This window comes from Pongo abelii, chromosome 1 (assembly GCF_028885655.2).
Source record: "Pongo abelii isolate AG06213 chromosome 1, NHGRI_mPonAbe1-v2.0_pri, whole genome shotgun sequence".
NCBI classification, from domain to species: Eukaryota; Metazoa; Chordata; class Mammalia; order Primates; family Hominidae; genus Pongo; species Pongo abelii.
Window position 1 is genome coordinate 143,086,613 of NC_071985.2, and position 15,942 is coordinate 143,102,554.

At 39.9% G+C, this 15,942-nt stretch overlaps 1 protein-coding gene across 3 annotated transcripts in view; it reads right to left on the minus strand.

Moving 5' to 3' along the window:
- The window catches only part of LRRC8D (leucine rich repeat containing 8 VRAC subunit D), a 114,345-nt gene that overhangs the window by 17,754 nt on the left and 80,649 nt on the right, over positions 1–15,942 (minus strand). The gene's annotated exons all lie outside the window — the stretch shown is intronic.

The following is a 15,942-nucleotide window of genomic DNA, read 5'->3' on the forward strand; positions in this document are numbered from 1 at the left end:
CTTTCATGATGAAATGGTATGAGCCATGGAACGCAGATGTTCTCCACTTGGCTTTGGGTTCCAAAAAATTCAGCCAATTTTATACGGGCATTATAAGCATTAACTCTAAGTCTTCTTTTAATTATTCATTTGCTCATTTATTCCTTTACCCAAGAAATATATACTGTATACTCAAGTGTTAACACTATGCAAATTCCTGGAGAAAGCTTGGGGAGTAAATTCAGACTATTTCCTCTCTCACACAGTGGATAGTGTAGGGGAAAGAAATACTCACCTAGTTGTGTATATAAATTAAATCGTCAATGTGAAGAGCTACTAACAGGAGGTACAGGCTGAGGTAGATTTGCCATGCAGCGAAAGAAGGTTAAGGGTCAGGACCCTATCCTCGCACTGACTGCTCCGAAGGCCCTGTACTCATATTTGTATCTCTAATTTTATGTTATTTTTCTTAAAGACAGCCCCTCAAATTGCATAAATTTCAGATCCCAGGAAGCTTGGACCTTCCCCTGGTTGCATGTACTATGAAAGTGCATAATGGGGTGTTTCCTCCAGTTGGCAAGATCAGGGAGGAATTTTCTGAGGAAATCATGATGGAAGGGAGGTGTGAAGAAAGAGTATAGGGGTATGGTGGCCCAGAATGTGCAAAGGCCCTGTGGAGAGAGGGAACAAAGAATGACCAGAGAACTGAAAGAAGGCTAGTGCCGAAAGCTTGAAAAGTCACAGGAACATGCAGCGTGAGATGATGCTTAGAAGCGTAGTTTGATGTCATCAAACTAAGGGCAGTTTTAAGTCACTGGTGTGTTTTTAGCTGCAGATTGGAGGTTGATGAAAATTAAATTTGTGCCTTTTAAAAGATTACTCTGGGCTTAGCATACAGGTTAGTGAGGGAAGATATAAGATCAGGAAAGCAGCTATTGCATGACTCCAGGCAAAGGATATATGTAGGTAGTTAAAACTAGGTTGTGAGTGGTAGAAAAGGTATTGAGTAAAATGGATAGATTAATGGGCTAATTAGGGCAAATAGTTTACACCTGTACAAAGATAGCTAACAGATGGAATAATTTAAACACAAATAGCCTAGAGTCTCTATTATAGAGCTAATTTAAACTAGAAATTCAATTCTTAAGTTGGTAGTATACTGGATAAGAATGTGGCTTAAGGAGTTAGCCTGCTTGAGTTTTCACCCCTATTTCCACCTTTTACCTGTAAAATAGGAACACAGATAATGTTTCACATCACTGTGTAAACTTGGGCCTTCATTTTCCTTATCAATGAAATGGAAATAAAACCCCACTGTGACAAGGTACATACACCACCCAGTGTAATGTTGAACACATGGTAGGCCCGCTCATTGAATGTTCCTACCCTAAAAATTCCACAAAATTGGATTTAAATGTCCAGAAAAATTTGGGGAAGGTGGTGGCCCCTGAGGAAAACCCAGGATTTGAAATGTGGTGGTGACAGGGGAAAAATAAAGATCATGAAGGCTTTGAGAAGAAAAAAAAAATCAACGAAGAAAAGAGAGAACAGAAAAGCAAGAAAATCAAAAGATGAGGAGACACAGAGTTAAACTATACATCAGTCAAATATTACAGAGATCTTAATCTCAATCTCATTAAAGCGTAATGAAGACTTAAAAATCATTAATGACCTTTGACAATATAATCGCTATTGCAGTGGAATTCATTATTGACATTAAAAAACATTTTAGAGCTAAATAAAAATTCCCCTAAAGGGTTGGCCTTTCGAAGTAATACAAACAAGTCCTTATTTTCGATTTAGTGATAAATTGGTAAACTTGGCTAAATATAACTTTTGTTCTATTTCAAAGGATTTGATAATACAAAATGTTTTATTCATATTCGATTTATTTAATTCTGTTTCTAAGTACTTAGCATCTATTTGTGCAGCTCTTATGAAAATAACAAATGATCTTTAGAAAAGCAGATCTGATAGGACATTTAACTGGAAGCCCTTCACAAACTAAGGTGTGCTTGGAATTAATCGTCTCTTCCCTTTCCCCAAATTATCTTAACTGGCAGAATTTTAGTAGAGAGCCACTGTTATGATGCTATAATTTGTAACATTTCCCCCTGCAATAAAGCATTAGTAGAGATGTAGGACTGAATCGCAATTGAGCACCCTGCAGTTCATAAACACGCTTAAACCTTCCTGTGGTGGGAAGGTCCAAAATATAAACAAACATACTATCTTTCTTTCTTTTTTTGTGAGACTTTTTTGTGAACTTCATGTGAGAACATGCTTTCTAATTCAGTATGTTGTTACTTATTTTAGATGAATTGCTTCTTTGAAGATTATGATCTTTGACTTTGATAATCTTGGATATTTACTTTCTGATAAAGCACATCTATTTAACTCTCAAAAAATGGCCCAAGATAACATTTTTGAAAAATTATTTTGCATACTCAAATGTCAAGGGTGCCAATGCATTTATTTAAGCACCTGCTATTTTGGTTGTAGAGGTCATTAACAGTGTTTCCCAATCTGTTTCACTTCATGGCCCACAGAGGAAAGGACATTTATATATGCCCTGGGGTAAACTGAGGAGGGCAAATGCAATCAGGGAAAGGGTCTCCGGCCCTGCCCAAATGAGTGAATATTTCAGCCATCCGGTAGCCATTCCTGGCACATCCACTGGGAATTCCAGCCTAAAATATCATACATTGGTTACAAGTGATAGAATTTATCTATCTATGATGTGATCATTATTGGAGTAATTAAATGCCATCTTTTTTCCTCATAAAATCAAAAAACAGTAAACACAGATCATTATACCCAAGAAACAGTTGCTTGTTTGTATGACTTTATATACAACATGTTACAACTGTAATTGTAGGATTGTCTAATGTGTTGATGGACCACAATATCTTTAGATAGAGACTGCAAATGCTAAGAAATACATAAGACTGAGGTGACCAATCATTAATCTATTCATTCCTAAACACTACACACTGTGTTAGGTATTTAGGATTTGTAGTTGGCAACAACATATCTTGCCCATCATAGACTTTACCAAACCTGTGTTGTCATGAAGCCATCAAGCTCATAATCATTTACATTTTCAAATGTTTAGCTTAGGTAATGTGCTAGGTGCTGAACACACCACACACACACACACACACACACACACACACACAGAGTAGAGCAAGATAGATAGAGTCCTTGCTCTCCAAGAGCTTAAAGATCCACCCATACTTATCTTAAGTAGTTTGGAAAAGATGGAGCATGGACCGCTACCACCATTCTGCCCAGAATTATTTAGGGTAAGCAGTGCTAATATCTAATATGACACAGCCACGTGCAGTGACTCAAGCCTGTAATCCTAGCACTTTGGGAGGATTGCTTGAGCCCAGGAGTTCGAGACCAGCCTGGGAACATAGTAAGACCCCATCTTCACTATATGTAAAAAATTTTTAAAAAGACAATAAAGTGTATAAATGCAAAAAAGAAAAAAACTGTGATAACTGAGACCAGCAATAAGCAATAATAGTAAACAAAAACCAGGGACTTTTCCAGGAAAACCAAGTGTTACTGTCACCCTAATTATAGGCCACATGGGCTAGAATGGTCTGATGCCATTATGTAAGGCTGATATATAAACATAAGTATAGATATTTTTAGGCAAATAATCTGTAGTCACATCATATCTTAGATATTTTACAGTTACAGTCCATCCAAAGTGGATAACATAGCAAGATAATTTTTACTTCTTTACCAAGGGGACTGACCTTTTACCATGGTAGGATGTTACATATTACAATTATTTTCTAGTAAAAAATTTGGAGTACGAAGAGATGAAATTGGCATAAACCATTAAAACAGCATTTCCACACTTTTCCATATCACAATATATGTACAACGTGACAGTATCCATACCGCATAAAGCAGGAAACAGCTGAAGCTGCTCATGGTTAGAGGCTGCCCTGTACCATGGGCTGAGAGGATCTGCATGTCGGCAAGCATGTATTCATTCCATTACTAGTATGCCAGGGGACATCAGCCAGGAAATTGACCCAAATTATGTAACACATTTGAGAGTGAGGAATACAAGAGAGCAGGGAAGGAATAATTCTTCCACTTAGAAAATATATCAATATTATCTTTCAGAAAATATTTCAAAGATGGTGATAAACTGATACCACAAGTTGTACTGAATCTGAAAATAAGTAATGAGACAAAAAATTGTAGAGAGAATTCCATGTTGCAAGCATTTGTCTGTAATATGCACATGTATCCTATGCCACCCATTTTCACCACAAATGCACTGGTTGAGAGTAAGAGCTACAAACTGTCTTTTAAATTTACATACTCTTAACTCTGCATGGCATACTTTTCTAGAAGGAAAAAAGAAAGAGGTATTGAGTCCTGTTACTTACATATGGCAAGTACTGAAGCTTATAGGGTAGGCCCAGATATTTTTTATTTTTAATCACTCATTTCCTCCCAAGTTGACTTTTTAATCAAAATAGTCTTCCATTTCTATGATAACTACTAAGTGTGCCCCCAAAACCATTATTTAGTAACAGACACCTGCCACCATCACCACGCAGTTTAGCCAGGTGCAAAGGTGCCCATCTAGAGATAACATTTCCCAGCCTCATTTGCAGCCAGATGTGGCCACCTAATGAGGAGGGACAAACAGGATGTAAGAAGCAGTTCAACTAACTTCCTGGTAACCTTCATAAAGACAAGGCTACTTGACTTGGCCTTCCTTTTCCTTTTTTCCTGCGGGCTAGAAATGGGGACAGCAGGACAACCTTAGAAATCATGTGTGTAGCACAGGAGTGCTATCCTGCCAGTTGCTGGCTGCTCATATCTGGACTGTTCTGTAAGGAGGAAATAAACATCTATCTTATTTAAGTCCTTCTATTTGGGTGTCTCAGCAGTTTAGTTGGTAACATAATTAATAAAACCTCCAACTACTAAAAAACACCTCTTAAAAGCATCTAGAAATAGATTTGGACAGACTTATTTTATAACTGATCCTTGTTTATAAATACAAGTATTTTACAAACACTAAGGACTTAAAGTGGAAGTATAAACATAAAACAGTATTTTATACTAACAATTTATAAATAATATATTGTAATTTATTATAACTAATATAGAGATTATATTATAAACAAACATGACATGATATAATGATAACTGTAATAAATTAACAGGGTAAGACTTGTGAGAGACAAAATGCACCAGACAATTAAGGAGGTGATTTTCTTCAAGCTATTGCAATAAAACACTAATGAGGACTGTCTCAAAGAAAAGGAAGGGGTCTGGAGTTTTATAGAGGCAGGTAAACAAGGAAGTCATCTGGGTGTCAGGAAGGACAGAGATGGGTCTAATCTCAGAATATTGGCGAGCAAGATAGTCCTTTGTGGTTTCTCAGAACACCAAAGGGTGGGGGTGGGGGGTGAGGGTTGGAAAATTCAAGGATGGGGAGATTTTCCAGGGTACAACTCAGGGAAAGTTCAATATTGTAAGATCCTAATTAGAAAGGGACAGTAAAGAACCCCTGAAGGGTTTTAACAAGTGAGGCAATGAGGTCACCATTCCGTTTTAAAAAGAATTCTACCAGGAATGTAGAAGCAAGACTGAAGGGAAGAAAGACTGGAGGCAGGGAGATGAAGGAGAGAACTACTCTATAGTCAACATGATTTCCAGTCAATTCAATTTTTCAGTTGGAATAGCTGGTAGTGGTATAATAAATTTAAGTCAAGGTATCTAGTAGTTGGTTGTCCTGAATCCTAAGAGAAAGATCTGGGATTTACAGATTTATGACTAATCCACATATGCAGGACGAGATAATCCAAGGAGAGCATACACAGAGAAAAAAGGCCAATGGCAGAATCCAGAGGATCACTAGCATTTAGGGAACTGGGAGAAGAAAAGCATTCAGCAGAGGAGAGGAAGAAGGGTGGGCCAGAGGATGAGGAGAACTATGAAGAGAATGTTGGCCTAGAAGCCAAAGGAGGCAACCCCTTCAGGAAGAGAGTGGTAAGCAGTATTGCAGGTGTCAAAAGCAAGTCACGCACGTTAAGGGGCAAAAGTGACTGCTGGATCTGGCAGCTGAGAGTCACTTGACACTTTGGCCTGAGCACTTTCGGTGAAAAAGTCTGGCTCACAGTGTGCAAGGGTATGTGGGAAAGTGAATATTCACCTCTCAAATCTCAGCTGGGGACGAAAGAAAAGGCTGGTACAACAGCAAGGAGGGGAGGCAGGTATGATGGGAGGGTGTATTTTTCAGGATAGGAAAGGAGTAGAGAGGTAAAAGTTGGAAATAGCAGGGTGAGAGAGTACCGAGATGTTTTTCTTATGGCTACTTGTTTCTTATTTTGAACATAAAGTCAAATTATACAACCACATTTCGACAAGGAGCTATAACTCAAGTATGCAGCAGTTGCTATGACTTCATAAAACTACAGAGATTAAGGAATTCAGAATCCCATGGAAATTCTTAAACAGAGTTTGGACATATGTTGTTTGATTTTCCCTTCAGCAAACTGGTAAACATTAACCTTGCTAACCACCATATTGCTTATCCCGTCATAAAATTTTAAAAGGTTCTTTTTTGAAAAGTCTAAAGGCAAAAAGGTAACTTGCAAAATAACTCCACAAACTATATAACTAAAAAAAAAAAAAAAACCCCCAAAACACATGGACATATGAGTGAGTAGCTCTGTATATATTCAAGTAATCCAAGCAGTGTCAGGCTTTCTCACCCGCTGAAACTCCCTGGGAAGGTCAAGCATTCAGAGAACTCAGGTCAGATTACACTGAAAAGAAGGTGGGAAAAGAAATATTTAGTATTTCTAAGGAGAGTGTCAGTGACCTACAGCGGCTAGTTTACTTCTCATTTCCTTGACCATGGTATACAGGGACAAAGATGAGGTAGAGAGGGGAGGAGCTGTGCACTGCTGGCATGTTTATAGGAAAATCTTGGGCTGTATCTTGCCATTCAACACTGAGGCTATTGCTAATAGGCAGGGGAAGACAGGAAGAAAATTACCCCTCCTGAATAACCAAGCACTTACATACTTGAGCTTATTAAATTGTCCTATCCATCCTGAGCAGTGGTATTACTGCTCCAGTTTTACTGAGAGAAAATAGGTTTTGAAAGTTTCAGTAATTCGACCGAGATCACACAGCTAATAAAAGGTGGACCAGGATTCAAACCCAGATCTGACTGACACTATGAAGCCCATACCTGCCCCCTCAGCTTATTTTAAACTACAGATTAACTCAAATTAAATTAAATTTGCTTCTACAAATTAAAAAAAAATCATTAGAAGGAACCCTTAAAGTAAAGGTGAGAAAATGCTGGTAGTCAAAGGCTGCCTAAGGGCACAAGGAGTAAAGTCTAAAAAAAATGAAACAACAACCCAACTGTCATTTAATAACAATATTACCTAAGGTCTTTATCATAATCTCACTTTTTAAAAGAGAATTCCATGGATTCCAACTAATCTGATCCTCACAAACTACTATGAGACAAAGAAATAATATCAACTTTATTTTATAGCCAAGAAACTTGTAACAAGGAAATGGCAGAATGGAGATGAGAATTCCAGACTTCTACAACATCCAGTGTGCTGGAACAGTCCTCCAGTAAGTGTCATAGTCTCAAATTTTTAAAATCTTATCTTCAAAAAGTTGTTAACAAAGTCAGACCAAATATTCAGTATAATCTGTTCACTAAATTTAGGCTGTGAAGATTTATTTTTTATTCTGAATTCATTAAAGTGTAACCATAATTCTTAAAAGAATAAACAACTCACTTAGGCCTACTGGTTCATAAGTACAAAATATGTACTGATCACCCACTATAAGCAGAATAGTACCTTAGCTATGATTTTAAGAATATGAAAGGAGGGGCTAAGGGACTTAAATTAGAGCCAAGATTCTTACTCAGTGAGGGAATTTGGTATATTTACTAAATTTTTTTTTTTTTTTTTGAGACGGAGTCTCGCTCTGTTGCCCAGACTGAAGTGCAGTGGCGTGATCTTGGCTCACTGCAAGCTCCGCCTCCTGGGTTCACGCCATTCTCTTGCCTCAGCCTCCTAAGTAGCTGGGACTACAGGCGTCCGCCACCACGCTCGGCTAAGTTTTTGTATTTTTAGTAGAGACAGGGTTTCACCGTGTTAGCTACGATGGTCTCGATCTCCTGACCTCGTGATCCGCCCGCCTCGGCCTCCCAAAGTGCTGGGATTACAGGCGTGAGCCACTGTGCCCGACCCTACTAAATTCTTATAATTCTATTTTGCCAGATAAATTTCCTATGCTGCTCCTGAACGATGTACCATTGGAACCCCATATACATTCTCTGTCTCTTAAATTAGGAAATGAAAAAAAAAATGGCACTGGAAAAATATATTTCTACTTATTGGTTTTAGTTATGGAGTCAGGGGCTACATAATCAAACTCCAAAAGTGGCATCCTAATCATCTATACCAAACAGCTACTGTCTGTAAACAATGATATGTGAGAGGGCAGTGTGTTTCCTAAATGACTCAGGTCTTTATTACTAATGACACAATCACAAGCAGAAGAAAAACCAGACCTGAATTGCACAAGCATAGCCGGAGAGATAGCAATACCACAGATATAAATTACAGGCCTCCTCTAAATCAGACACTGTCATCAATCTCACATAGAGCTTCCTGCCCAGTGAAATCTGCCTTAATTGGTTTTCATTCTGTTGTTATTGTTGTTGAAAAACTGAAAGAGAGAGAGCGAGCCATCTCAGGCAGCATCATGGGAATTTCAGACACACACACACACACACACACGCAAACACACCCACTCCTTTAAAGCTCAAATGAGTGCATCTAGATTTCAAGGAAATACTAACAAGGAACACGTTGAGGGTATTTTCCACTGGTTTAAAAATAAAGCATTCTACCCTTTAAAAAAATAAATCCCCAAATTATAGAAACAGGAAGCAGCAGCTGGATTTATCATCCTTCATTTCCTCTGAGAGTCACGGTAAGGAACTCCCCATTGAGACAGAAGCCATAGAGAGGTTAGCCCCTCCTGCCTGGACCCACATATCCACATGCTGCTGCTGCTGGTCCAACATGGTCAATGGTCGGCCACTTCAAAATCAAACTTGCTTTGTCTTATAAAGCATTCTGTGTCTAAGCCCTGCATTTTGATAAAATGAAAAACCAGACTAGCATTTAAACACACATACATAACTGGTCTTATAAGGGCCTCACTCTCATTTCTCATGAAGATGTCTCTTTCCTGGGCTCACCCAGGAGGGCTTTAGGGACCTGAGGACCTAAACACACAACAGAAGATGCAACAGATTCAACAGATATGATGAAAACAACACCCCTGAGGGACTCTGCAGCCTTGATCTGGTGGCTGTACTAGAAGAAAGCAAAAGGGCTGGCTGGGTTCTAGTCTTCTTTCATCCATTTGTGATGATGGTTGAAATACTTAGTCTCGCTCAGCCTCAGTTCTTGTGTCTGTGAAATGACAATGAGACCACCTATTTCACAGAGGTGTAATGAGAAGTGAGATGATGAATATGAAATACTTTGTAAATTACACAGAAATAATAACAGACTAGAGTTAATAGCAATCTATATACCTGTATAAGGTGGCTTTGCCAGTTTCAAAGCTTTCACAAATATTATTTAGCTTGATCCTTAAGATGATACAGTTGGGTGGGTGGTGATGACATCATCATTATCATCACCATCACTATTATGAATGTTTTATAAATGAGCTAGTGTAGAGGAACATAATGGGAAAATTGTGTCCTAACTCATTTGCATGAATTCACATCATTTAAAAACATTTCTGGCAACATACAAGTGATAAGTACATGGCTGGGAGTTATGAAAGCCACTCACATTTCAGGGCTGCTACTCTAGGCAAATCCCTTAACCTCTCCAGGCAACATGATTCATCTATCTGTCACTGGGTTGGTGGGAGACAAACATAAATTAGACCTGGTTCCATCTCTTGAAGAAATCAGTTGGTGCAAGGGGACTGGTGGTGATGGTGGAAAGAAGTGACACATAAATACATTAATTACAAAACAGTGTTTACTTAAAATATGGAGTATGAACAAAATGCTGTGGGGTCACAAAGCAGGAAATGACTAATTTTGGGGGACTCATGAAATAATTCCTCTAATTTCTTTGTAAACTGAGAAAAGAAGGAAATCAGACTACAAATTGATCAATGTCCCTTTTGAGGCTAAAACTCTGAGAAAATGAGGCTTAGAAAGGTTGTCAGTAATCTCAATACACAGTGTGATTCCTCTTCCTCATCTGCTCATAGCCAATACATGATTTAAAACAACTGAGTGGCCGGGCATGGTTGCTCGCACTTGTAATCCCAGCACTTTGTGAGGTTAGGTGGGTGGATCACCTGAGGTCAGAGTTCAAGACCAGCCTGGCCAACATGGCAAAACTCTGTCTCTACTAAATATACAAAAATTATCCAGGTGTTGTGGTCTGTGCCTGTAATCCCAGCTACTCAGGAGGCTAGGCAGGAGAATCGCCTGAACCCGGGAGGTGGAGGTTGCAGTGAGCCAAGATCACACCACTGCACTCCAGCCTGGGCAACTGAGTGAGACTCAGTCTAAAAAAAAACAAACAACACAGTGGAAGACAGGAAGCCCAGCACCTGAAAGATGGATGGGAAGCCCTTTGGGACCCTTTGTGTTCTGAACGTGATACATGAAAATAGCCTTCTTGCATGAGTAAATGCTGACAGATTTGTTTGGAGGAGCTTGAATTACCCGTTCTTGTGTTTCTTATAGACTAACACTTGAATTAAGATGAGCTAGGGTACATGATACAAATTCAGATTCCTGGCCTCCACCCAGACCTATTCCTTTTCTACATGAGCCCCCACAAACCTTCAGAAAATAGCTGTTGACAGGCTGGAATGCAATGAACAGGAAAAGCAAACTACATGCAGCCTGGGAGGCCTTGCCAGCAAGGCTGAGCTGAGATGACTCAGCAGGTTAGAGCTGTGACCCTTCTCTTCTGGAGTCATTACTCCAGTTCTTATCCAGTGCCTACTACAAATGCATGCACACAGGCTGGCTGTACTCCAGAGCCCATCTAAGAATAACATGGAGTGGCTAACACAACTTGGCATGACACACAGGCAGGTTTTTCCAAAGAATGCCAGCCTTGGGTCCTGGGTGACAACTGGCTCCCAAAAGTTTGGCTGAGAAAACCAACACACAGGACAGGCATTGTGAGCAACCAGCAACCTGGCCAGTCACAGTCTACTTTAAATTCCACAAAAGCTTGTTCTTTAAAAAGGGAACAGAAGTTGAGGAAAGTAGAAAAGGCAGAGTCAGGGGTGGGATTTTGGGGTTGTGTCAGTCAAGTACTATAAACCAGTTTCCAAAGCTATGAAATTACTAACGGGGATAATGATGAATTCCCTTCAGTGATGATAGCAGCTCTACAGCGATGCTCGAGCTTCTGTTTGAGCTGACTGTTGCCATACAGCATACTCGGCTTATATTGAGGGTAAAATTCACCTTTGGGCTACAGTGTGTACAGTACCAGATGTCTAGTTCTGTTTAGCATTTTATAAAGAGGAATCGTTCCTCTCATTTTTTTTAGTCAAATAGGGATTTTTTTAAGCCTAAAAGTGATGCTTGAAAGAAGGTTCAGATGTGAGAAGCAAACAGCAGTTGGGGGGCAGTTAAAACACCAGTGAACAATGCGGCTGCCCCATAAAAATGTGCTCCCACTTGCATTTAGAGCCTTAGCTAAAGCTGCGAAGAAGGACAACTGTTCAAATACAATTGTAGAGATGTCTTCTCTTCCTTCCCCATTCAATGTCCCTGGTAAGCAGGGGCCAGGTCTCAGCTACCTTTGAAGACCCTACTGCAGGTGTTGAGGTAAGAGGACACTTACTCATTCTCTTCATGTTACATTGCCAAGAGAGAATTCCTTACAATAATACACCGGGCCTTCCTTGCTGCCCCCTCACTAATTCCTCCTCTTCGTTCTGTTTGAGATTTGCCTGTCTGCAAAGGTCATGAATTCTGGACTCCTCTCCTGCTGGGGGAAGGCAGCTTTCCCCTGCAGGGTACCAGCTTCCATTATTCTGGCATGCCAAGAAAAGGTGGGTAGTTTTATCTAATTCAGGGATAAAATTTCTGGAGGCCTACTTGGCTGCAGACCCAAAACCATATTCTCCAAAATGCATCATCAGTAATAAAGATGATGTTTTGCTATCAACCAGCCTGACTCCTTTATCTTTCTAACTGGTGTGGAATCTGGGCATGAAAGAGGGGTTATTCACTTGGCTCCCTCAAACTTCAATAGTGGGTAGTTTTCCTTGCTTTGTATAGCTTACAGCTTTCAGTGAATATTTATTAAAGATATAATGCAAAAATGTGGTGAGAGGGAAACAAATCTGTTTGGTTTTATTTGTTCATGAATGAGTATTTGACCATATTCCATCCCACAAAAGTCTTTGGAGGTAGTCCAAAATATGATATCCAATTTCTGTGTGAATTCTTAGAGGGAAACAATTAACATATATTCAAAAGAGAAACAGCCCTATTAAAAATATTATTGATGTCTTAGCACATGGAAATAGGTTTTTGACCCTTGTAGAGCATTAACCCCATGGAAAGTTTCTTCAAACTATTTTCTAAGCCAAATGACACAGGTGAAAACTTAACTCTTAAGAGGCTTCTTTTATGTGTGCTGAAATAAATCTGAAGGGCACCATGACATTTCTTTCCAAGTTGCTTTTCATTTTTACAACCAACTATTTTAAACTATCAATCCTTTATAAAAGGGTTATTTAAAACCTCCAAAATCAAGTATTTCCATGTAAAAATTCGTTTGCCTGCAACTAAAAAATCAGCTGTGCATAGAACTATAACAGCAAGGATACCGGATGGCTTACAAAATGACTTTAACATGGTCAACATTTTAATTCATCCTCACAACCATTCAACAATCCTGTAAAGTAAGTGTTATTACCAACTTCAAGTTAGGGGAAAAACTGTTAAAAAAGTTCAACTCCAAGATTGCCCAATATTACCCAGCTAATTAATAGTAGTGGCACTGGGACTCAAACTTAGGTCTCATAATAAAACTGACGTGTTTTCTACTAAGTCATGACTCTGGATGCTAAGGTGTTTACATCCCTCCCTGCAGCTTTACAGAGTCTGGTCCTAATACCTGTGCAGTGCAGGAGTGGCCAATAGAGCTCCAGGTAAAACATGTCAGCAAGAACCAAAGGAAATAACCTAGAGCAGACAGAAGAAAAAGTTAATTCACTGAGTGCAGATGCCCCTGATCCTTCTCCTGTATTCCTGCAGTCCTTTTAAGGAAGAAAAGTGAATGAACTCATTTCATTTTATTTCCTTCCTCCCTTTCCCCTGGGCTGAACCGAAAAGGCACAGCCCAGGAACCAGACCAGCAGGCAGCTGATATCTCTAAAAACAGTTTCACATCTGTGAAACTACAGGATGCTCCATTAACTCTAAAAAGAGCCTGAAGGTCCAACTTTCTTGAAGTCACCAGTGGTCAGATGGTCACTTACAGCTGCAATGAAAACTGCAACTGAGCCTGGGGATTCCCAAAGGAGCCAAACTAAGGGGGAAATGTTTTTAACTTTGGCAGAAGTATTGGGAGAGGGTGAGGACGATCCTTCCAGATAGCTCAGAAAGCTATCTCTACTATTAGTGTTTTCATCCTGCCCTGCCCACTTTAATTCTTTAGGCCCTCTCTGGTTTGTCCTTGGACAGAACTGGCTTGAATCCTGAGTAGGGGGAGGTTAGGTGGTCTCAGGCTAAACTAGGGATTCCAGGATGGTAATTATTCTCAAAGGCGAAAACAATGACTTTTAGCAGCCTTCCAGGCCTCTAGAATTATTAAATAAAATGATGTGTGAATATCAGATACCAGAGGTATTAAGAGGATCTCAAAAATACATTTATGTTTTGGGAGAAATAAATTCAGAGCCAGCTATAAAGTTTCTGGGCTCAACTCAAGACACCAGATTGAAATGTTCGTAAAAATAAGAGATTCCTTTTTATGAATCACAGTTATTACTAGTTATGAACATCAGCAAACACCCCAAAAAGTAGGTGTGGTAAAGCAGCAGATGTAATAATGCTTAACTTTCTGGAGGAAACTCTCATCCTTAAAATAAACCAACCGAGTCCACCAGAATCCTGAAAAGACATATTCCAATATGGGTAACCATGTTTGCTTGTAGATTAAGGGAGATAAAATATCTAATACCACCCTTTCTGCTAATCCTGCCATTTCTCTCAGCAGTGAGAACAGTGTCACCTGAGTGGAAATTACATGTGGCAATGTGATACTGTGTACCTCATTGAAAAGGCATCTACAGCAGACAACTTTAATTTTGATCACATACTAGGCAAACAAAAAAAGTGATGAAGAGAATTGAAAAGATGCCATTACAGAGAAGAGATATAACCTAATATATTCAAGGTGAAGCATTTTCTAAAATTTCCTCTTATTAACAATTCAAACAACTTTCATTGTGAAAGAAAGAAACTCAAAATCAGTTCAATAACTCAAATGGAGAGTGCTACTACTTTCCCCATGCTGTCTCCAGCACACCCACAACTCTACCCTCTCTGCCTTTACACTCAGAGAACATACAGTGCAATGATTAAGAGAAGAGACACAGGAGTCACACTGCCAGAGCCAAGAATCCTGGCTCTGCCATTTATTAGCTGTGTGATGTCAGGTGTGTTACCTAACATCTCTGTCTTTCTCAATAAGTGGGAAACAACAGCACTCACCTCAGAGGTTGTGGTGGGGATTTAGTGAGCCCATAGATGTCCGCACTTAGCACAGTGCCCAGTGCACATTAAGCAATCAATTTATTTAACTTCAAAGGCAATGACATAGGATTAACCAGACTATGAAAATAAAGAAATGGGGATTACTTACAGTCTATGCGAAAGCCAAATGTTCCCCCTAAGCAACCAGACTGAACCCATTAGAAAACATCCTTTTATTGGCTGGGCACGGTGGCTCACGCCTGTAATCCCAGCACTTTGGGAGGCTGAGGCGGGTGGATCACGAGGTCAGGAGATCCAGACCATCCTGGCTAACACGGTGAAACCCCGTCTCTACTAAAAATACACAAAATTAGCCGGGCCCTGTAGTCCCAGCTACTCGGGAAGCTGAGGCAGGAGAATGGCGTGGACCCAGGAGGTGGAGCTTGCAGTGAGCCAAGATGGTGTCACTGCACTCCAGCCAGGGCGACAGAGCGAGACTCAGTCTCAAAAAAAAAAAAAAGAAAAAAGAAAAAGAAAACATCCTTTTATTCTGTGGGCTCAGGGACTCAACTTGGTCATTCTTCTCAGTTGCTACGGCAGCTTATCAGAGACGGCAGGCTCAAAGGACAAAAGTCAGTTCAGAAGAGATATGAAGACACAGAGAGAATGTCTGAGTCTGGGAGAAACTGGTTTGGGGCAGCTCTGAAAATGGGAAGCAGCCAACAGTCCACAATCATGGGATTTAGGGCTTAGAAATAAAGTAGCAAGCTATTCAGATATGCACACTTTGTTAATACGGTTAAACTTTCCTGCATCTTCTCTTCAAGGTCACTGCTGCAGGAGCATCTTCCAGAGACTGCTCTGCACTCCTTCAAATATGTATGGCCATTTCTGGCATTTAATTGTTGTGGAGAAAACATATGTTTCAGTTATAAACTCTGGAGGAGGAAGAGTGTGTCTCACACCTTGTGCCTCTCTCCCTGGCCTACTTCTGCCCCAGGGCCTAGCCCCCAGCATGGAGATGCTCACCTAGAAAGTGCTATAGAGAAATGTGTTACTATACTAAAAGCAGCACACGTGGCCAGTACAGAGAAAAGGGCAGAGCAAAGCAGCATCTCCCTACCTCTGTGAAGCTTCGGTGGAAAGGCTGAGTTCAA